The sequence below is a fragment of the Clarias gariepinus genome, chromosome 8 (assembly GCF_024256425.1).
Source record: "Clarias gariepinus isolate MV-2021 ecotype Netherlands chromosome 8, CGAR_prim_01v2, whole genome shotgun sequence".
NCBI classification, from domain to species: Eukaryota; Metazoa; Chordata; class Actinopteri; order Siluriformes; family Clariidae; genus Clarias; species Clarias gariepinus.
The window spans coordinates 6,177,501-6,200,000 of NC_071107.1; the positions used below are offsets into that span (position 1 = coordinate 6,177,501).

The 22,500-nt window shown below is 37.0% G+C and overlaps 1 protein-coding gene across 11 annotated transcripts in view; it reads left to right on the forward strand.

Moving 5' to 3' along the window:
• Window positions 1-22,500, forward strand: part of tenm3 (teneurin transmembrane protein 3) — a 277,382-nt gene that overhangs the window by 53,460 nt on the left and 201,422 nt on the right. The window contains exon 1 of one of the 11 annotated variants that reach the window (XM_053501444.1): window positions 1-130. This exon is cut by the window's left edge and continues 248 nt beyond it. The exons of the other annotated variants lie outside the window; for them this stretch is intronic. The gene's annotated coding sequence lies outside the window, so the exon portion shown is untranslated. The remainder of the gene's footprint in view (window positions 131-22,500) is intronic. 11 annotated transcript variants of the gene reach the window in all.

Sequence of the window (22,500 nt, forward strand, 5' to 3'; positions counted from 1 at the left end):
TGTGTGTGTGTGTGTGGAATGAGAAGAGGACGTTAAGTGATCTCGGCTGGGTCTTGATGAGCCGCCGCAGCCCTGGAGTGGGGGGTTCGCTTTAACCCTTCAGGTCACTGCTGGAGGAGTCCCGATTCAGGTAGCGCACTCCTTTATTACTCCGTCCATCCTTCCTCTTCCTCCCTCCTTCGTGAATTCATTTCTTTCCTTCTGTCTTGTTTTCTTATTTGTGCACATCTGTCTGCACAGCTGTGCTGCATTGTTGCTGCATGTCCTCGCTCTCGCTCCCACTCCATCTAATCCTGCTTTCCTTTTTCCGTCCTGCTTCCTTTTCTATCCATCTTTCTCTTTCTTCAAGTGTGTATGTATGTCTGGAAACCCTTCTTGTGTTAGTGTGTGTCGAAGTGTGTGTGTGTGTGTGTGCAGTGTGTGTGTGTGTTTCTTTACGCGAACATCTCCGTGCACTGAATCCTCTCCAAGCCCGAGACTCAAAATCAGACCTTTCTTCTTTCTTCTTTTCTTCTTTGTTGCCTCTTTCCTCCTTTTTTTTTCTTTTTCATTTGAATTTAATTGACTTGTTTGCTCTTTTTTTTTTTTATTAATTTATGTATTTATTTACACAACATTCTAAAAAAAAAAGCAAAAACAATGAAACAAAACCAACAACCAAAAAAAAGCCTCAAGATCGCTTCTTAAGACTTTCCGACTCGTCCGGAGGTCTTTAATCTGTCCATCCATCCTTCCATCCGTCCTGCCATCACTCCATCATCCCTTGTTCTCCCTCGCTTCGTTCCGTCGCTCTCTCTCGCGCCGATGCCGCTCCACTTACGCCGCAGCTTAATTGGAAACAGGACCGAGATCGGAAGCTCGTGCACGCTCTGTTACCTTCGGAAGCGAAGCGCTCGGAATGCTCTCTCACCCACACACACACACACACACACACACACTGTCACACACCCACAGTTAATCTCTCTCTCTCTCTCTCTCTCTCTCACACACACACACACACACACTTGTAACTGAAATGAAATCTATCCCAAGTCTGATGAGTGCTCCGATGGAATTTCTCTTGTGTGTGTTTACAGCGTACGGAACTGTGCAGATGTGTGTGTGTGTGTGTGTGTGTGTGTGGCGTCAGGCTCGGTTAAAATCATACTGTAAAGCAAACCTGCAGTGTGTGTGTGTGTGTGTGTGTAATGTTAAACACGTGTGGCTTTAGAGAGACAGACAGACAGACAGACGGAGAGAGAAACAGATGGAGGGATGCGTGAAGGAAAAATGTAGCCATATTGCCCTTCAGACCTGTGTGTCAACCCTGGTGACCCTGGGCCTCCATGTGTGTGTGTGTGTGTGTGTGTGAGAGAGAGAGAGAGAGAGAAAGAGAGAGAGAGAGAGAGCTTACACACACACACACAAACACACACTTCACTCTGAATCTATTATTTTCAGGCCAAAAGGGAAATAAGACGGTTTTTACTGAATAACAAAATGACAAAGCAGGAAAATCTCTCTCTCTCTCTCTCTCTCTCTCTCTCTCTCTTTCTCTTTTATTCTTTTATTCCTCTCATTAATTATTATATTTTCTCATATCATTAGTTTCATACGGAAAATGAAATCTAGTAAGTAAAAGCCCGACGTGAAATCAGTTCACTCTCCTCCGTTTTTTCTCTCCTCGTTATCCTTTCTCTCCCGTTCCTCTATTTTTTTTCCGCTCTTAATTAAACCTTAATTCTAAATGCTTTCATTTTCTCGTCCTCTTTTTTATTCCTTTATAATACGAACAATTGCAGGAGATAATTGTGTCGCTGGTAAAGAAAAGCCAAAATTGCCATTTCTCTTTTTTTTCTTCCCGCAAGAGTTTAACTAGCAGGAGAGAATTTTCTCTATTTTTCTCTCCTCGTTCCCTTTTTAATATTTACTCCTTTAATTATATTCTTTCCTAATTTTCTCTTTTTGTTTCTCCTTCTGTCCTCACTTTGTCCCTTTTCCTCCTGCGCTGTGTAAAACCCACCAGTTACTTTCCCTTCCCTCTCTTTTTCTCTTTGTCCTCTTACAAACGGAGTGATCTCCTAGCAACCTCTCCTCCATTCCTCTATTTCTCCATTTCTCTTGTTTGTGTGTGTGTGTGTGTGTGTGTGTGTGTGTGTATAAGAACTCTGAGCTGTACGTCGTTGTAATGTCAGTTGATTCACGGCGCCGGGAGATGGACGAGTCCGTGTGTGTGTGTGTGTGTGTGTGTGTGTGTGTGATTGGAGTCAGCATGGCCAGGTGGAGTCTCTCAGGTTCTCGTTTATACACTGGGAGGTTCATATTTAATTCATGGAGAGGAAGATTGGCTCGGGACGAGCGGCTCCAAAACACACAAAAAAAATGTCAAATATAAATAAATAAAATGAAATAAAACCTGAGGAGTGAGAAGTGCAGCTCAGGCCCGAGGCACAGAGCGTGTGTAAATAATAATAATAATAATAATAATAATAACAACAACAACAATATTATGACAATTATTATTATTATTATTATTATTATTATTATTAGAGTAAACACACGAGTCGTCTTTTTTTTATTATTTTCTGTCCCTCACACCTGAGACGTGTAAATAAAACACACCAGTCCTATAAGAATGAGAAAACACAAAACACACACACACACAGATAGAGAGAGAGAAAGAGAAGTGAAGTGTGTAAGATGGATGAAGTGTGTGAATAAGTGGGCCTTATCGCAATGTGTGTCCTGATGAGCTCAATCTGTCTCTCTCTCTCTCTCTCTCTCTCTCTCTCTCTCTCATCCGTCTGTCTGTCTGTCTGTCTGTCTGTCTTACTCTTTCCCGGTATCACTTTTAATGTGTGTGTGTGTGTGTGTGTGTTAGTTAGTTTGTTTGTTTGTTCATAAATAAATTTTATAAACAAACCTAGTTTGTATAAACAGACTTATTTTAAAAAATATATATAGATAATATTTTATCATTTTTCCCCTTAAAGAGGCAGTTTTTTTTTTTCAATTTCATTCTAAAGTAAAATTACACTGCATTTTGTCCTTTAATATAAAATGTACTTTTTACAATATATGTAAATATTATTGCTTTTTTATGAATTTAATTGATTTATTTTACATTTTTGCGGGGTTTTGTCTTGTGCCGGTTAACGCTGTGGTGTAAAATACACCGTGACAGCAAACTGTTTCGAGTGTCCTGAGTTTATGAATAAAATATAAATGAATGTAGTTTTTAATACCTTACATACAGAGCAATATTATTTAATCAATATTTATGAAAAATTACAGTAAAGAATAAAAATGTTCTTTTTTTTTTTTTTTTAATAAATCCCGATAGGTGGTGTGTGTAGACGCAAAAACTACAGGTCTGACGTACAGTAATACAGTAAAGCAAATTGTTTATTTAAAAAAGGACAAAATCGTATAATTTAATTTCAAAATCTTTATTACGTTTCAGAATTTTCGCGTCCTCGGCTGAATTTGTTGTATTTGATCACAGCGCTGAATTTTTTTTCTTTCAGCCTTGCAAAATGTTTTTGGGCATTTAATTAAGCATGTGTGTGTGTGTGTGTGTGTGTGTGTGTGTGTGTGTGTGTGTGTGTGTGTGTGTGTTTGATTGCGACTCTCCGGCTCTGAGCCAAAGGTAATGAAGTTTGAAACTTCGTCATAAATCTCTGTCTGAATTAAGAGCTTGCTTTACACACACACACACACACACACACACACATACACATATATGCACTCATTTTTACCGCCTCCAGCACTTTATTGTAATATATATATATATTATATTATAAATCATTTGTTATGCGGCGCTTATACAGCACTCTCACTCACTTTGCTCTTTATTCATATCCCTCCGTGTACACGGATATATAGAGAGAAATATTTTATTGATTAAATTAGTATTTTGGACGCAAGGACAATTGGAAATATGCTTTTAAAAAGCAACGATAGTACGCAGAATCAGTACACTGCGTCTTCAGCATACGGATCTTACGATCCTAAGTTTTAGCCGCTTGACAAGTCAGAGAGGGCGCCAATACTATCACCCCCCCCCGCGTACGCCCTTGTGCTGCAGCGTAATGCGCAACAACAATGTGATTATTTAAAATATTTTCTAGTCATATTCATATTCAATATTTGTCCTGTTTGTGGTTATATTTTTAAATATTATGTAAAAAATCATATTATTATTATTAAATAATAGTTGAAATAAATAAAGTTGGATTAAAATCAAATCCAGGGTGAGTTTTTCTCGCTTGGCTCCCGGCGTTTTCACTGTACTAGATCAGGATCCATCACACCTCCAGGTTCAGACCAGACAAATCACCTACTGACTGTAAGTGAAATTTATTAAATTAACAGAATTAGTTATAATAAAGGTACTTACATTTATAAAAAAATTGACAAATTAATTCAGCAATTAATACTGCCATAAAAACTAAGTTTTAAAATACAAATCCTGTCGTTTTATATATTAGAAAAAAAATAGATTGTAAATATTTTAATTTAAATAATATTTATTTACTAATTTATTTTTTTATTTTTCGATAATATTTCCATCTTGCTGAGTGGGAAAAATGCAGCTCCTGTGGATTACATATTTCATTTAAAATGCATAAAACAGTGTTATTAAATAAAAGTGCATTAAATTACATAAAACATATACAGTATATGCTATAGAGATAAAAAAAATATAAAACAGCAAGTTCAGCTGTATGGATACTAATAAAAAAGATAATCCACATTTTATTACTTTTTTATTACCTTCTTTCTTTTTTTTCCTTTAAATAAATCTGTTTGTAATTTCAATTATTTTGCAGGAAATTATTTGCATTATTTATTTGTTTGTTTATTTTTTCCCCATGACGTATCTGATCCCTTAGAGTGTGTGTTGTGAGTTTTTTCCTCAGAGCTCTGAGAACAATGTCCAGTGACGTGTATGCTGGAAACGCTCTCTTAATAATGTGTGTGTGTGTATTTCTTTTCTTTTTATATGCCTCATGTATAAACCTTTTTTTTTTTTTTTTACATAATCTCCATTTTGTTAGCTGCAGTAATTTATTTCTGGGTTTTGTTTCGTGCTTTTATTCCTGCGCTCTGATCGATTGTGTCCCGCTTGTCCTGATTTGTCTCCTGTCGCTGGTACTTACTATAGCAGAACATCAGGAGATGATCCGTCTCAGTTTAGCTCAAAAGCTGGGATCTTCATTGCTGTAGTGTGTGTGTTGAGCATGTGAGAGATTAGTGCGCTGAATGGTCTTGGTGCTTGCTAACTTGCTATAATTTTATTTACACCTGCTTGGTTGCTCCATTTTAACAAACCTTAGCTAGCTGTTAGCTGGAATGGAGTCTGTTATACAGCCGACATGTCCCAAATCACACTTTCTCTGTTCACTATTACACAGTGAACAAGGTGCCAACCACACCCTGTTCACTATTATAATGGCGGATGTGTCCCAAACCATACTTACTCTATTTATTCCCTATTATACAGAGGCTGTGTCCCAAACCACTCCCTCTATTCACTATTACACAGTGTCGGCTGTGTCCCAAACCACTCCCTCTATTCACTATTATACAGTGCCGGCTGTGTCCCAAACCACACTCTCTATTCACTATTATATAATAGAATTTTCCCAAACCGTACTCACTCTCTTCACTATTACACCATGGACGTGTCCCAAACCACTCTCTCTACTCAGTGTTACACATTGGAAGTGCCCCAAACCACACTGTGTTCACAACTACACAGTGGACGTGGCCCAAATCATACTCTCTCTATCCACTCTCTATATACAGTGAGCATGTCCGAAATGACAATTTCTCTCTTCACTGTTACACACTGGACGTGTCCCAAATCACACTGTCTGTTCATTATTATACGGAGGATGTGTCCCAAACCACTCTCTCTATTCACTGTTACACATTGGAAGTAGCCCAACCACACTCTGTTCAGTATTCCACAGTGAACACGTCCCGAATCACATTCTCTCTGTTTACTATTATACTGTGGATGTGTCCCAAACCACTTTCTCTATTCACTGCTACACACTGGAATTGTCCCAAACCACACTCCGTTCACTATTATACAGTGGACATATTCCAAACTCCATGCAGTCTCTAATAACTATTATAAATGTCTCAAACCATTTAAACAACCCCCACCCCTCATACTAACTCCACCCCCACACGAACTCTTAGCTCTTATAAGGTTAATCTCTCATATTAACCTTGCTTCTTATATAAACTCCACGTCCACATTAACTCTTAACCCTAAACCAACTACACTCCTCACCTTATCCCATAACTTACATTAACCACATTCTTTACACTAACTAACCCCACCCTTGATATTGACCCTATGGCTTGGACCAACCCCACCCCCAAGTGAACCCTGTCCTTTAGACTAACCTCACCCCTTATGTTAACCTTATCCCTTATACTAACCCCTTCCTTCACATTGACCCTACCACTTAGACTATCCTCACCCCGACATTGACCCTATCCTTTAGACTAACTCCACCCCTCACATTGACCCTATCACTTGGACTAACGCCATCCCTCAGATTTACCTTCTCTCTTAAATTAACCCCATCCCATAGACTAAACCCACCCTTCACACTAACGCCACCCCTAACATCGATCATATCGCTTGGACTAACCCCATCACTCACATTGACCCTATCTTTTAGACTAACTCCACCCCTCTCATTGACCCTATCCTTTAGACTAACTTGACTCTATCCTTTAGACTAACTCCACCCCTCACATTGACCCTATCCCTTAGACCAGTGGTCTCCAAATCCAGATCTAATTCACCAACTCCTAAACACACCCACTGAACCTAGTAATTAACAGATTGGTTAAATCAGCTGTGTTTGAGAAGAATAACCACCAAACTGTGTTGAACACTGGCCCTCCAGGAACAGTCCAGGACTGGATTTTGAGACCCCTGCCTTAGACTAACATCACCCCTCACACTAACTCCACTAGTCACATTTATTTTAAACCTTAAACTAATCCCACCCCTTACATGGACCCTCCCCTTACATTGACCCTATCTCTTTGATTTACCCCACCCCTGACATTGAACCTATCCTCTAGACTAACTCCACCCCGACCTGTGACACTGGGGACTATATAAACAGAAATTTATACAGAACAAATCAGGTGTGTTTATTGAATCTGATATTATTTGCACAATCCATGTTACAGTGGACCAAATCCAGTGTGTCTGTGAGGACGAGTGAGGAATTTGCTTGGCTTTTTACACTGGACACTGCAGTGTCCTAGATATCACTCACTAACGCATTGAGAACTGCGAATTGAGATATTTTTTGGCATTTAATATTTTTAAATCAGCATTTATTTGTTTAGTCTTTCATGTGAGTCAGTTTCGGAGCATAACTCTAATTATTCACTCACTCATTCATCCTCTCATCGTATATACTGCTTAATCCTGGAGACAGGGTGCCAATCCATCGCAGGGACACACACACACACACACATACACTCATTTACACACTATGGGCAATTCGGGAACGTCATTTAGCCTAATCTGCATGTCTTTGGAATTTGTGAGGGAAACCCAACAAGAATATCGAGAGCAGGCAAACTCAATGCACACAGTGGCAGGAATCGAACCTGGTGGGGAATCGAACCCGGACCCTGGAGGTTCAAGGCGGCAGTGCTAACCACTATTCATTGATTGCATGATTGATTGATTGATTGATTGATTGATTGATTACACACGAGGAGCAGCTAAGTTTTGAGAGACCCATGTATCTAAAGAAAAAATCTTAAACACAAGAATAATTTCACCAGAATTAAAAGTTGGCATTTATATTGGAGCAGTTTGTTTATTTAGTTGTTTGTTAATTTTGTACTTGTGGATAAATTTTATTTAAACAGTGTTTCAGTTTAAGAAAGCAGTGTATCTAGTTTCTAATCTGATAAAATCCGAACATTTCAATATGTGACTCAGACAAATTAGAATTTTGTTACTGATAGGTGTGTGTGTGTGTGTGTGTGTGAGAGTGTGAGAGAGAGAGGGAGAGAGAGGGAGAGAGAGAGAGCGTAAAAGTTAGTTCAAGAGAGAAAGAAAACTAATTTTATTTCTGCTGTTGTCTGATTGTGTTATGCTAGATTGGATTAGACTAGATTAGATTAAATGTTATCCATATGTATGTAATATATTATCTACCAGTTAGTGGAACTTCCACTTCTATAGCAAGGTTACTATAGCAACCAGTGTAAAAATCTAATTTGGTCACTTGTAAGTGAAGCGGGAGGATTTAAGGAGTAAATCAGATCTGCTGTGTCGAGTGAGCGTCCCGATGCCTCGTCGTCTCGGTTCCTTTCATGTTCCTCCGCTGCCTTCGGCTGTCTCATTAGAACCCAGGGTTCTGTATATCTGCTCCGTGACAATGACTGTTCCCCCTTTAATCTCATACTGTACCAGTAGTTACTTCTGGGACTGAAAACACTATCTTATATCTGTGTGCATGAGTGTGTGTGTGTGTGTGTGTGTGTGTGTGTGTGTGTCTGTGTGTGTGTTTTCGCCTCGTTGTGGCTGATTGTGATCCAGGAATTTACAGAAGGGTGGGGGTGAGGCTTAAAGGAGGTTCTCCTCTTTCTCTTCTCTCTCTCTCTTTCTCTCTGCTCAACGCCGATGTCCAAATTCCTCTAGCTCAGTAGAGCACGGCGCTCTGATTTACCAACGAACGACAGAGCAAGGAGAGAACAGGAAGGAAAGAGGAGGAAAGTGAATGGAAAAGGAAAGTGAAAAAAAGATACGAGGTAGGAGAAAAGTGGAAAAAAGAGGGAGACGAGATAAGATGAGGAGAGAGGAAAGACAAGAGGAGCAGAAACGTGAAGAAAGAAGGGATGGGAGTAGAAAAGAAATGTAATGAATGAATAGATAGGGGTGAGGAGAAAGATGAGAGGAAGGTGGAGAAAGAAAGAACAGAAAGAGCAGAGCGAGGAGAAGAAGAGTTGGGAAAGAGAGGATAAAAGGAGCAGGAAAAGGGATTAAGGAGAAAAAGACTAGAATGGAGAGATTAAAGGAGAGAGGGGAGGGCGGTGGAAAGCAAGGAGACGTGTAGAACAGAGGGATAGAGGGAATGAAAAGGACAACAAGAAGGAAAGTAATAAGGAAAACGTGCATACAGAACAGGAGAAAGGAAAAGAGAGAAAGAATAATAAAAGGAAAAGATAAATGTAGAATCTCTCTCTCGTGTGCACACGCTGTATTTGTGTGTTTGCTTTGTGTGTGTTTTTGGTGGTTGCTTGTCTTTTTTCTTTCCTAACCTCCCACTCATTACATCTCCCTCTCTCTCTCTCTCTCTCTCTCTCTCAGCTCCTTGTTTAACCCATGGAAATGTCACTGTTTATTAAATCATTTTTTGCTGCAGAAAAGGCGCTGACTGGAGCACTTTCAGTGCGGATACAACATTAATAAATAAATAAATAAATGAACCAACAAACATGCGCATGTTGCATGGTTGCTATGGTTTTGTTGCCATAGCAACACAAACATTGGTTCTTACGTTCTAGCTACTGCAGGCTAGCTATCGTTATTGTCAGTAACATAAAGAGCTCGTGTGCGCGGAACCACTCTTGCGATCATCTCGTCCTGCGAATAAACGTCTGGAGATTGTAAACAGATTTCTGATCACCAGCTACAGTGTAATGTTAAAATATTGACATCTAAAAATCTCGGTAAACGTCTCATCTTTACACGCTAACACTAACACAAGCCAATTTTTTTTTACCTGCTTGGTTTCGGAGCTGTGAATATACAGAGTGTCCCAAAAAAAAAAAAAAAAAAATCATTTGAAATATGAATCTCTGAGTAACCACATGGTCTAGGCAAACAAAATTAAATAGGCTTCGTGTCGAAAAATAAACGATTCCATATTCAAATGGATATAGGTTTTATAAAAAAATTCACAAAGCTACACAACTGTTCAATATGCGCACCACTTACGTCACGAAGTGAAGTTGGTAGTCCCTCATGTGCTCATGAATTTTTAAACTCCCCATCTTCGAGTTTCTGAATTAAATGTAAAAAAATTAAGTGTATAACATTAAATTTAGTTTTTGCACATCTCGTTAATTTTTGGGACACCTTTTCTGTATGTATATATACACAGTATCTATACACACACTCATACACGTGTGTGAGATGTATGGTAACATAAGGATTTTTATTTATGTCACGTTATGTTATATATATACTTACACAAAATAATGTGGAAGTGTGTGGACTTACCTTAGGCAAAGAAATCTCCTTAGAGACGTATCGTATAAGAGTAGCTTGCTAATATGTTTTAAGGGGGCGGGGCTGCAGAGGCATGGTGACTGCTGTCTTAATTGATTTATAAAGACGCAAAAAGTATTCACGTGTGTCAGTGTGTAATACGCAAGGTGTACGGGGAATTTTAACGGATTTATGTGTATGACCCGTTATTGTTCACTTCCTGCAGTTTTCATTTGTGATACTGTTTGTTCTTTGGATTTTTTTTTATTATTATTGACTGATCGGCTGATTAGCCAATCACAGAAAGGCTTTGACTGTGTCGTCATATATCATCATTAGACACCATCATATCCACTCTGTTTATGTGTTTAATTTAGGCGTCTACTTGTTTGGGTTTTGTTCTGGGTCTTGTGTAATTACAGCACCGGGATACAAACGACACAAAGGACAAACAAAGTCCAGAACTAAGTATCTAAAAAAAAATTATATATATATAAGATATAGATATATATATATATATATATATATAAATACCGAACAAAACAAACAAACAACAAAGAAGATCTTGTTATTTTACAGAACTGTGCCTCTGGCTATTCGGAGTTCTATCCACACACACACACATACAGTTTCTCGAACAGCATTTGAATTCCGTGGCGCTCCCACTGGGCCGAACTTAGAAACAGGACACAGACTACGAGAACTTAACACACTCAACATTTCTCTCTCTCTCTCAACCGAAAGAAAAGAAACAGCTTCTGTCTAGCGTACACAAGTAAGAGGGGGGGAAGGTTAAACATTTCTGTCTGACTAGCCCAATGCTAAAAACAAGCGTTTTTTTGGTTCCGGTTGAGTAATCTGATTGAACGAGAGACACTCCAGGGGTGGGGGTAATGAATGCTAACAGCACAAGGACGTTAATGACACTAACTGATCGTATGGGTGACGGCCCACAGTACTGAGGAGAGAGCAGCACCTGCCAAAACCCACATCTACTGTACAACCAGTCACAGAAGCATTTTCAGCGAGAAAACACATCTGATAACATTATGTCATCTTTAACTTTGAACTTATGGACAAAAGTTGATAAAATGAGCATTGTTGCGGGACCAGTCCTGGGTAAAGGTTAAACAAATCCGGATAGTTTTGTGTGTAAAGTCATAGGTTTCTCTCGCACGGACATTAACCGCCTGCAGCATTAAATACGACGTGCTGACTAGCTTTAGCTAAAGGTGACTACTAATGTCAGATTAGTGTTAGCTTATGCCTTCTGAAGAAGTGAAATGCTAATTGAATTAGTAAAAGCCGCTGAGATGCTAACAGACTGAGCTCTGCAGTGATGTCACTGTTTGGATGTTGAAAAAAAAAAAAGCCATGCGAATGTATTCGGGAGAAAAAGCGGACGGTGCATATTAACTCACCACGAGTATTTTCTTTTTCTTACTCTAACAAGATGATGTCACAGGAAGTGCACGGCTCGTCGGTTGTGGTAAAAGAAGAGAAAAAAGGAGGAAAAAAAATCTGGTGAAATGCTAATACGTTCTGCACAGGATCACGCTAATTGAGTGTAACTTCATAAACTGAGGAAGTTGAGGATGTGCTAATTATAACCTGTGGGAGCTGTCGGGTTCTGAACGTAAACGTTTGAGTTAACACGCCAGCCACGTGAATAAAAAAAAGGGAAGAAAGAATGAAAGAAAATGTCCGCTTGCTAATGAGGGATAAGTGCAGAGAGGAAACGGATAAAGAGGAGCGACATACAGCTTGTTTTGTAGAGAGCAGGGTGGAGTGCATAGTGTGGCTTTGACCTCACACCCACGCTTTACCACACACACAAACACACACACACACACAAGTGTAGGAAAAAATGGGGGGAAAGAAAAAGATGGTAAAGCCATACTTACACACATACACACAGAGAAAAACATCTGCATGTCAAGCAATTAATACATTTGCATTAGATAAAAGTAAATAACTGCACTGTGTGTGTGTGTGTGTGTGTGTGTGTGTGTGTGTGTGTTAATAAAAATGAATAACAAATTTAGGAGTGAAAATGGATTTGTGCCACACACTGCATAAATATTATGTTGTATAATAATATTTTTTGGCTTGTGTGTGTGTTTTTAAAAAAGAACGGGCTAAATCATCCGTGTGTGTGTGTGTGTGTGTGTGTGTGTGTGTGTCCAAAAGAGAAAATGCTAAAGCCTCAGTGTGTGCACGTACGTAAGTGTGTTAATAAATGTGTGTTTGTGTGTGTGTGTGTGTGTGTGTGAGAGAGAGAGTAATCGAGATCGCCATCCTCCCCCCACCACCCCTCAGTTCTCACCTCATTTCAAACTAAACGCCTCTAAATCAGGCAGGCATGTAACACGGTTTCATTTACACGCCGCTCTCACCCTCTCAAGGTTATTCGCCTGCAACACGCTTCCCCCTATAGTCAGCACATTAGCGCACAAACACGCGCGCACACACGCATCCATTACCATAATAACACGCAAATCCGTCTCGCACGGCCGACACAAAGCACACGTCCCGCCTGCGCCGCGCTCGCCATTAATTACAGCGCGTCTGAATGTAGAACCGAGTCCTTTAGATCCGCCGTAATAGCAAAATAACGGCTAATAAAGCACTGTGAGAGAGTGTGTGTGTGTGTTCATAAATTGAGTAATAACACACCTCTACTATAAGTGAGCACTAATATTCAGGACGCACAATGGACTCGAGGGTTATTTACTCTGAGGGAACTTCAGTAGACAGTAAATAGAAACGTAGCACCAGTTAAACCCCGATCCTTCAGCGAGATTAGCGTCATGAAGAACGCTAACTGTTGCGTTAGCTTTACAATACCCTTCTTTTATGCTAAATGTGTTATGCTAAACCTGGACATTTCTGTCAGACTAGTGTTATGCTAAAATAAGAAAGCAAAGTGTTATGCTAAACTCTTTTGTTATGCTAAACTTTTCCTGCATCTTTCTATTTTTGTTCACGCTTTAACTTGACATTTATTTGACTAGCTTTAAGCTAAAACTCAACATTTCACAATAGCTTTATGATAGGTCTATCCTTATTTTAGTGGCAAATGCTTCTCTCAGACTAGCTTTATAGCTAACTAAAACTACACATTTTAAACATTTTTGGTCAGCTTAGCCTGTATGTACACAATGTTTCTAGTGAAATCCCATAGCAAGAAACTCCAAGATGAAATCTCATGTTTGTCTCTTCTTTGCCTCCTAGACAGAAATGAGCTGTTTTTGAGACTTGAACTATTTTCTCAAAGGTGTCTCAAATGTGGCTCATTACCTTTAAATCTCAGAGATCGTTTACAGTTGTCTTGTGTGCGAATCACAAATGCAGAAATGAGCCATCTTTGAGAATTAAATAAGACTTGAATTTAGTCATTTTCTCAATCTTCTCAAATGTGTCTCAAATATGGCTCATTACCTCTAAATCTCAGAGACTCACATATTTTTTGTTCTCTCAAAGCAGTATTTCCCACACATAAGGTATACAGTACTTGTAAACTGTGCAATTGGGTTTTCTGATATGTTCTGATTACGATCTTTATTATTATTATTATTATTATTGCTTAGTCATGTGTGTATACTTAGTTTAAATGAAATAAAATTGAGTTCTTTATATTGAAGAATATATTGTGCTGAAAAAATGTCACGTTATATTGCACAATCCTGACTCATATACAGTATATTTATTAAAACATATTGCAAAGAATGGCTAAAAATGTTTTGTGGTTTAAGGGCTAGGGTTCTTTGACAAGATGGAGATAAACTTATCATTTAAGACCAAACCTATTTTTGATTATACATTTACAGTATGACTAAATGTTCAACATTTTTTCATGGTCACCCAATTAAGCCTACAGTACATATAGATTCTAATAAAGACATAATTTCCCACATTTTCTCCGACACATGCTCCAAGCCTGCAAATGTGGCTATTGTGTTAGAGAAACGTGCAGCGTATGGCCAAGCTTCGGTGTCACGTCAGCAAAAAACACACTACCAAGTATCATTCATCCAGACCTTTAGGTGGCAGTAGCGCACCACCTACTTTGCCTGCCGCAGACAAAAATAAAGAAGAAGACCAAGAAGATAAAGCGGACGGTGAAGGTAGGTTTTACTTTTTTGCGCCAAATTTTTAATTAATTATTATTGACAAGTTTGAAAGTTTTTAAAAATGATTTAAAAATTAGTCAGCTGGTTACAGTATTATTATTATTAGGCATGCCCTAAGTTAACCAGTGTGGTTTGGCATATTAAGTTACTTTTTACGTTTTTTTTTTTTTTTTTTTTTTTAATAAATAGTAAGTTAATGTTACTGAATGATCAGTTTTTGCAAACCATTAGTTTAATTACAGTGTTCAGTGTTTAACAGTAGTTACCAGAACATGTAACTTCAGAGACATTGCTTAATTATATTCTATAAATAAAGATCAATATGTTTGTTTGTGGAAAAGTTATCTTGGTTATTATATACCTTTTAACTGGTTTCTTTTTAGAAGCATGGCACCTCAGGAGACCACAAATCTCAACAAAGAAACTGCAGGAGAATGTTCCAGAGTCTCCATCAGCACCACATCATCAGTCAGGTAAGCACCAGCCCATGAGCAAGCTCAAGCCACCTCTTAATCTTCAGAAAGTTGGGAATGGAGTAGTTGAAGGGTGTTTAGGTAAATCTTTTTTTCCTATTAGATACTAAGCAACTCCAGGAGTTGCAGACTTTGGACAGACTTGTTGGACATCCACAAAAGAAGATTGATGTAGCTGGTGAGAGATTTTTTTTTTTTCCACATTGGCCTGTTCTTGTAGCTACAAACAATTTGCTTTTTTTTATCTCCTTTTTGACTGATTCTTTTCACTGGAAGATTGTCATAATTCTGTGGCCTTTGTGTAACTCCTGTATAAATCATACTTTGAGTTGAGCAGTGTGACACTTAATACTGTATCTTTGTCAGGTTGGGTGACATTTTGTATCATTTAGCGTCTTGAATCAGCCAGATTTTGCTGGTGTCTGTTATATTGTGTGAATGGTAAATTTATTACACTGTATGCTGTTAATTAAGTTTTTTAGATATTTTCAATAAACTATAGTATTTCTCATTTGTGTCTCATGCATTTCATTTATATTAGATTTCTATCTCATTATGGTCTTGTATATGGCTCATTTGCTTCTCCTTCAAAGCATGCATTTGAGAAATCTGAGATGTTTGTCATGTACATCTCAGATTTTTCTAATGTTTCTTAAAAGTATGTCTTGCTTTGGGTCTCAGTTATGTCTCTTTGTTTTCCCTAAGTGGGTTTTAGGAGAAATAAAAAAAAAAAAACGAGCTTGTAATAAGACAGTTTAATTCAGTCTCATGAGACAAGAAAAAGCTTATTCTGAGCAACAAAAGTTTGCTATAAAATAGCTTTACACAAAATATCTTAAAAAAATTTTGACTAGCTAAATGCCAAAAAAATTTTTCCTTACATTAACATTAGAAACTTCATGCCAAACTAACCTAATGTTAAACGTTTTTATCTCAGTATAGCTAAAAATGAACACTTTTCGTCCATCTGGTTATAGTTTAAAACTAGGTGTTTCTTTTAGACTAGACTTATTCTAAACTTGGACATTCCTTTCAGACTTGCTTTATGCTAAAACTAGACCCTTCTTTCTAACTAAAACTAAATATTTCCCTCAGACTGTTACTTGTCATACAATAAAACCTTTTAAAGTATTAGTCTATGACTACATAAGGAGAAATGTCAGATTTCTGTCACATTAGCCGTGTTCCTGTTGCACTAGTGCGATGGTGAAATTTTTAAGTCAGAAATGTTTTTCTTGAGTTAGCTTTATGCTTAAGTTGAAGGATGCTCTGATTGGATAATAATTTATTATTATTATTATTATTATTATTATTAAGGGTAAAAATTTTGAAAAATGTCCTTCATAATTTTAATATTTAAACTCTTAAGAGATTTAGTCTCTTAGGCTTTGAGAATGTTTGATGCTAATGCTTAACAATTCAAAGTCTTAACCTCGTGCTAAAACAAAACAGGAGTTCGTTGACAATTTTCTAAAAGCCAAACTCGAAAGTGAAATTCTTCCTGGCTTTGTGTGCTTCTGAATAAAGTCGGCGCTTTCATCCCTTTGAAGCAACACAGTCTCATCTCGTCGTTTTCTTTTTTTTAGAATCCCTTGTCTTCCGCTAGAAAGAAGAAAGTAGCACACTGTAATGATGCTGACAGCAGCGCTAGTGCCAAGTCCAAATCGCGTTCTGGCAGTGAGCGCTGTGATCGGGCCCACGGGACCAACGAGCGGGATGGAGGCATGACGGGATGACAAATGTTTGTGTGTGGAAGATAGAAGAAAGAAGAGATGGAAAAAAAGAGAGAGAGGGAAAGAGAGAGGGTGTTTCTCCTATAGTGCATTTGAAGTATGTAGGATCCCCTATAGAAATCTTTCAGTGTATCTCGGCTTTTAGCTTCTCCTGAGGTGATGAAACATTTTGGGCCTCGAGACATGAGGGTGGAAGAGTGTCTGTGTGTGTGTGTGTGTGTGTGTGTGTGTGTGTGTGTGAGAGAGAGAGAGAGAAAGAAAGAGAGAGAATGAGAAAGAGAGAGCAGTTTGACGACAGTGGGAAAGAAATTCCAACAAAAAGCTACCGTAACAAAAAAAGGGAAAAAGAACAAAAGATGGCATGAAGAGAACAAGTGAAAAAAAGAAATAGAATACAAACGAAGAAAAAGAACAAACACTGAATTACAGAATTGTAGAATCCTACAATTAGCGTAACAGATATCTGAAGCCTAGTTCCCATCTCGGATTATCCCTCAGTGTGTCTCCTCTCATCTGAAAGAGCGAGAGAGAGAACATGCTAACACACTCATCCCCATAAACATTTTACAGACCTCTTAAAGTCCATCTGCATTTTTAGGTGCTTAAATTTACCCAGCTGGGCTTGTAATAACACCCCAGGTAGAGATTTATATTCAACCCGCTAATAATTGTCACTTACGATTAAATTAAAGACTTCTGAGACTAGCTTTATGCTAAAGACTGCATTACTAATGTACGCTTCATGACCACCTTAAAAATGTATTCTGGGTGTAGCTTTATACTGGCCGTAAATAGTTCTGTTCAATCAATGACATTTACTGTAAGTTTCTGTCAAAACAAAGCTAGCGTTCTGCTAACGCTGGAATTTTTCTCTCAGACTCGACTAACCTCATGCTAACAGCGAAGCATTTTGTCTGACTAGCTAAAAATCTTTCAGGTTAGTTGTATTTAAAAACTGGACACTTCTGTCAGGCTAACGTATGCTAAAACTGGACATTGCTTTCAGATTAGCTTTATGCTAAAACTGGACGTTTCTTTTAGATTAGCTTTATGCTAAAACTGGACATTTCTTTAGACTACAGTGATGCTAAAACTGGACATTTCCTTAAGACTAGATTTTTGCTAAAACTGGACATTTCTCTTGGAATAATTCTATAATAAGGCTACACATTTGTTTAACTAGTCTTATGCTAAATCTAGACATTTTTGTTAGATTAACCTAATGCTAAATCAAACATTCCTGTTCTGTTAATCAAAGTTTGACTAGCTTAATCTTAAAGGTAAACATTTCAGTCAGATTATTCTAAACCTGACTGAAGGTTTTTTCTCTCTCACACACACAAACATCAGACGCAAAAAATATTTATTTATCTATTTTTTTTTTTTTTCCTGAGACTAGCCTTCCGCTAGTTATAAATATTCCTCATATCGGGCTAGAGCATCAAAATTAACTCAGATTCAAATTCAGATTATTCTACGTATGCTGAAACTAAACATTTCTCTCAGATTAAAACGCTTATGCTAAAATATGAGTTTTTTTCTGAGACTAGCATGCCGCTAGAAATAAATAGTTCTCTTGGACTCATCTCAGGCTAGAGATTTGCAGTGAGCTCAACTCTGAAACAAGACGTTAGATAAGTTTATTTGAATAGTTGTAAATGTCCGAAAAAGCTCAGACTAGCCTAGTTCTAAAAGCACGTTTCTGTGAGGTTAGCTTAATGCTAACGCTGTATGTAGAGAAAATAAGGGTGAATCAGGTGAAGTTAAATGAGGCGTTTTGGTGTTCCTTTCTTTGGATGATGTTTGTGAAGAAGTGTTGACCTTGTCTGGGACACGCATACAGGTGTGTGTGTGTGTGTGTGTGTGTGTGTGTGTGTGTAGTAGCCTGATCCTTTTGTTCGATCCTTTTTTGTTGTGAAATCCGGCGAGAGAAAGCAGTTCATTTGTGGTGTGTGGACGAGCTTTTGTCTGAAGCGTGTTTCAGCCTGATTGAGCTGCGATGGTGAAAGCTTTTCTCTCTCTCGTTCTCTCTTCCTTTTTCCCTCTCTCTCCATCCTATTACGAATCCTTTGTCACAGGCCATGTGAGGGACAAAAACCTCACCAGAGATTGTCTTCAAGTTTGTTTTTCTGTTTTGTTTTTTTTGTATGAAGAAAAGCAGAAGAATGTGAGCTAGCGTGTTGCTCGACTGTCCTTCACCTTCACCTCCATAAATTGAGTTTTCGACTTAAAAACTCAAGCTTTTAATTGCCAGAATGAACACACACACACACACACACACCTCTTAGCTGACATTTGGACAGACGTTCAAGCTGTTAATCTCCTGCTCAGTCTTTTTTTTTCTGTAAGAGCATAAACATTTTGGCATCAAAGCTAAAGGACCAAACACTCACGACAAGCGCTCTTCTAGGAGCTTCTATCAAGTGTGTCTGTGTGTGTGTGTGTGTGTGTGTGTGTATGGCGGCATCTCAGCCTTAATTAGAGTCTGTTTATGTTCTCAAACTGCCGGGTCAATCTGTGCAATTGCATAAGGCCTTTTAATCAAAAACGTGAAAGTTTACAGAGGAGAGTAATATTCCTATGTGAAGGAAAGAGAGAGAGAGAGAGAGAGACTTTATCTTCTCATTAACGTATTTAAACAATACGACTGTTACAAACAAATTACAGTAACACTCATTGCACCAGAACAGTAATTAAGACCTACATGAATGCCTCAATGCGTGTATCTCAAATATTAACAAATAATATCTTTATGTTGTAATATTTCATAGTTCATGTAGTAAAACTTTTTAAGAAAACATTTATTTATTAAATGCCAAAATAAATTGTTTGTTTGTTTGTTTGTTTAGGTATGAGTTTATTCGACTGATCTGTCATTTTTTTAGTTCATTATTGGAGATCACATTTAGATCTTTATGATAGTAAAACTAATGTGTTAGGAGAGTGTGGTCAGATCATTCAGAAATTATAGTGGGATTATTATTATATTATTAGGAAAATGTTATCCGATTTTGGGGAGAGTATAATGAGATTATTAGGAAGTAATTATCATATTATTAGAATATTATAATCATACTATTGGAATATTCGATAATGGTCTGATTTGTGAAAAGTTACGATCTTATTATCAGATCATTATGAGATAATCAGATTACTATTAGATTATTAGAAAATCGTTATGATCTTATTCTTAGTTTATTATGAGATTGTAATCAGATTCTTATCAGATGACTATATGCTATTATTAAATTAGTAGGAGATTATAATTACCTTGGAAGATAATCAGAAAAATGGCATTATAATCAGATTAATTTATTATTATTATTATTATTATTATCAGATATAACTATAAACTTTTTTTTTTTTTACCAAATCTTGCTCTTTCTCCTATGCAAGCATCCTTGTTTTATATATTTTTTTGCTTTTAAATAGGTGCTTGTTTTTATGTATAATATTTAGGACAGAGTATTACACACACACACACACACACACACATACACATGTGTGGTATGCAAAGTGAGCTGCGTGAACTTGTGTTCTTGTCCTGTTTGAGTTTGAGCCGTTCCAACCCCGTGGTTTTGCCAGGTGCTTATAACACACACACACACACACACACACACACACACACACACACACACACACATGAATGTCCACTCTCCCTCTGTTCCTGCAGCAGGTCTTCTCCTCGAGGTGTGTGTTAGCTCTTGGCTCTTGTGCTTTGCTGGCTGTTAAATAACCATCTGCTTTTAGATGTGTGTAAATATACACACATATACACATCACCACAGTTGTGTGTGCGTGTGTGTGTAAGAGACGATCTCTCTCTCTCTCTCTCGCTCTCTCGCTCTCTCTCTCGCTCTCAGTGTGCTTTCTGCCCACACTGATGTCTAATTAACATTTATTAAAAGAATCCAAGGACCTGAAGCATCTTGTTCGGCCAGCTTAGCAGTTTTCTGAAAAACTGTGAAAGGAAGAGAGAGAGTGAGCTTCAATATGCATAAATTATCCTTCTTTCTGTCCTTCCTTCTCTCTCTTTTAGATAAACTTCATAAGTCTCGGTTAGTGACAGAGCTTCTTTAATTAAATTCTCCGTTTTCATCCTGCATGTGATACGAAGACTTTCTGAGTCCCAAAAAGTCTCTTACGGTTTTATTAGATCGATTTACACCACATTGATTTGCTCCTGAAATCTGGATTCTGAATGGTCGAAAGGTGTTAATACATTTTCCACAACAGCAGCTCTGATATTGTTGCCCTGAACTGTTCCGTATACTCAGAATGCTCTGCTAATAACGAAGCAGAACACGGGGTGGCATTTAATAGAAATGTACAAAATCAGAACTTCATTCATTTTGTGTTAATTTTGTTAGAAATATGAATCAGGTGCCTGTCAATCAACGGTCTGATGCAACAAAAAGGTGTCCAAGGATTTCCTAAAATATGTGGATTATAAAGCGTTTGTTTCAAAGCTAATTACAATGAAAGGAAAAGTTTTCTTTTAAACTATAGAGCTGATCAGGATTTACGTGAGAAAAGTTTTGGGTGTTCATAATCAACTGTTGATTTGATTACATAGTGATAATTTTATTGTTTGATTTTGTACAGATTTTGAATAAGTAGAAATTCAAGGTTTAAATGTCACATCTCATATAAAAGTATAATCTCAATTTCTCCTATTGATCTGCTGCCCCACACTCCAGTCCATTAGGTGGCAGTATTAGACCACCCACTCCATAAAGTCAAATGAAGAAGAACTGATAAATACCTCAAAATGCGAGTATCTAAAGAAAATGAAAGCTGTTTGTTACTTTTGTATTAGCTGTAGTATATGTAGTTTTAAAAAATATATATAACACTAGTTTTACCGACACATTTAAAAAAGTGGGAATCGATTTTAAATCAAGAACTGACCCAAAACAGACTGATGAAATCACAAATGCTGAAGCTGATTATTTATTTATTTAGGTTCCATCCTGGTTATAACTAAATTCAAGCAGCCTGACTAGACTAGTCAATTTTAGTTTTTTTTTTTTTATTTAAACATTTTTGTCAAAATATTTTTGCAAAATATAGAGTTGGATATAAATCACCTTCACTAGCTATCCGACGTATTTGTTGCTTTCAATCTTTTAACCTTTTTATGAATGACAAATGAATAAATAAACTAATCAATTACAACACTGTGCCAGACTCTACTAACCAATTTTTTTAAATAATTGTAAAAAGTATTTTATATATGTATATATTATGTTTAATTTAATTTGCATGAATAAATCAATGAATGAATAAATAACCAAATAAATAAACACATGCATACATAAAATATATTGTAAAAATATGTGCCTGACTCTAGCAACCATTTTTTTAAATTAATATTTTTAACACTAGTGTTAAAAATAAACAAAATTGTAACTAAATAAATATAGTACATGAACTTTAAACTAATATTTTCAATACTACTTTTAGGTTTTTCTTTTTTTTTATAAAAAAAATAATAATTACATAAAAAAAGCATTGAGAAGTGCTACAAGTAAGTAAGAAGTGCTATAAGTTTTTATTATTCAAAAAGAACAAATTGTTAACAAAAAAACAATTTTTTTAAACTAAAATTTTTGTTGCTTTAATACTAATATTGTTTTTAAGTGGATTATTTTAATCTACATTTTAATTAATTTAATTACTTATTTATTATTGCTTACAAACAATATTTTTCTTTTTAACATTAATTATTTTAGACCTGAATATAACAAAATTAATTGTAACTTTAGACATGGTGGACTAGCAATTGTTTTTAACTCATTGACAATTTTTGTTAATAGTTAATATTTAAAAGCATAAAATGAAAAATACCAGGTGAAAGGGAATATAAAGAATTTCTGTGTGAAAGGGTTAAATCCTCTCCCTGCAGT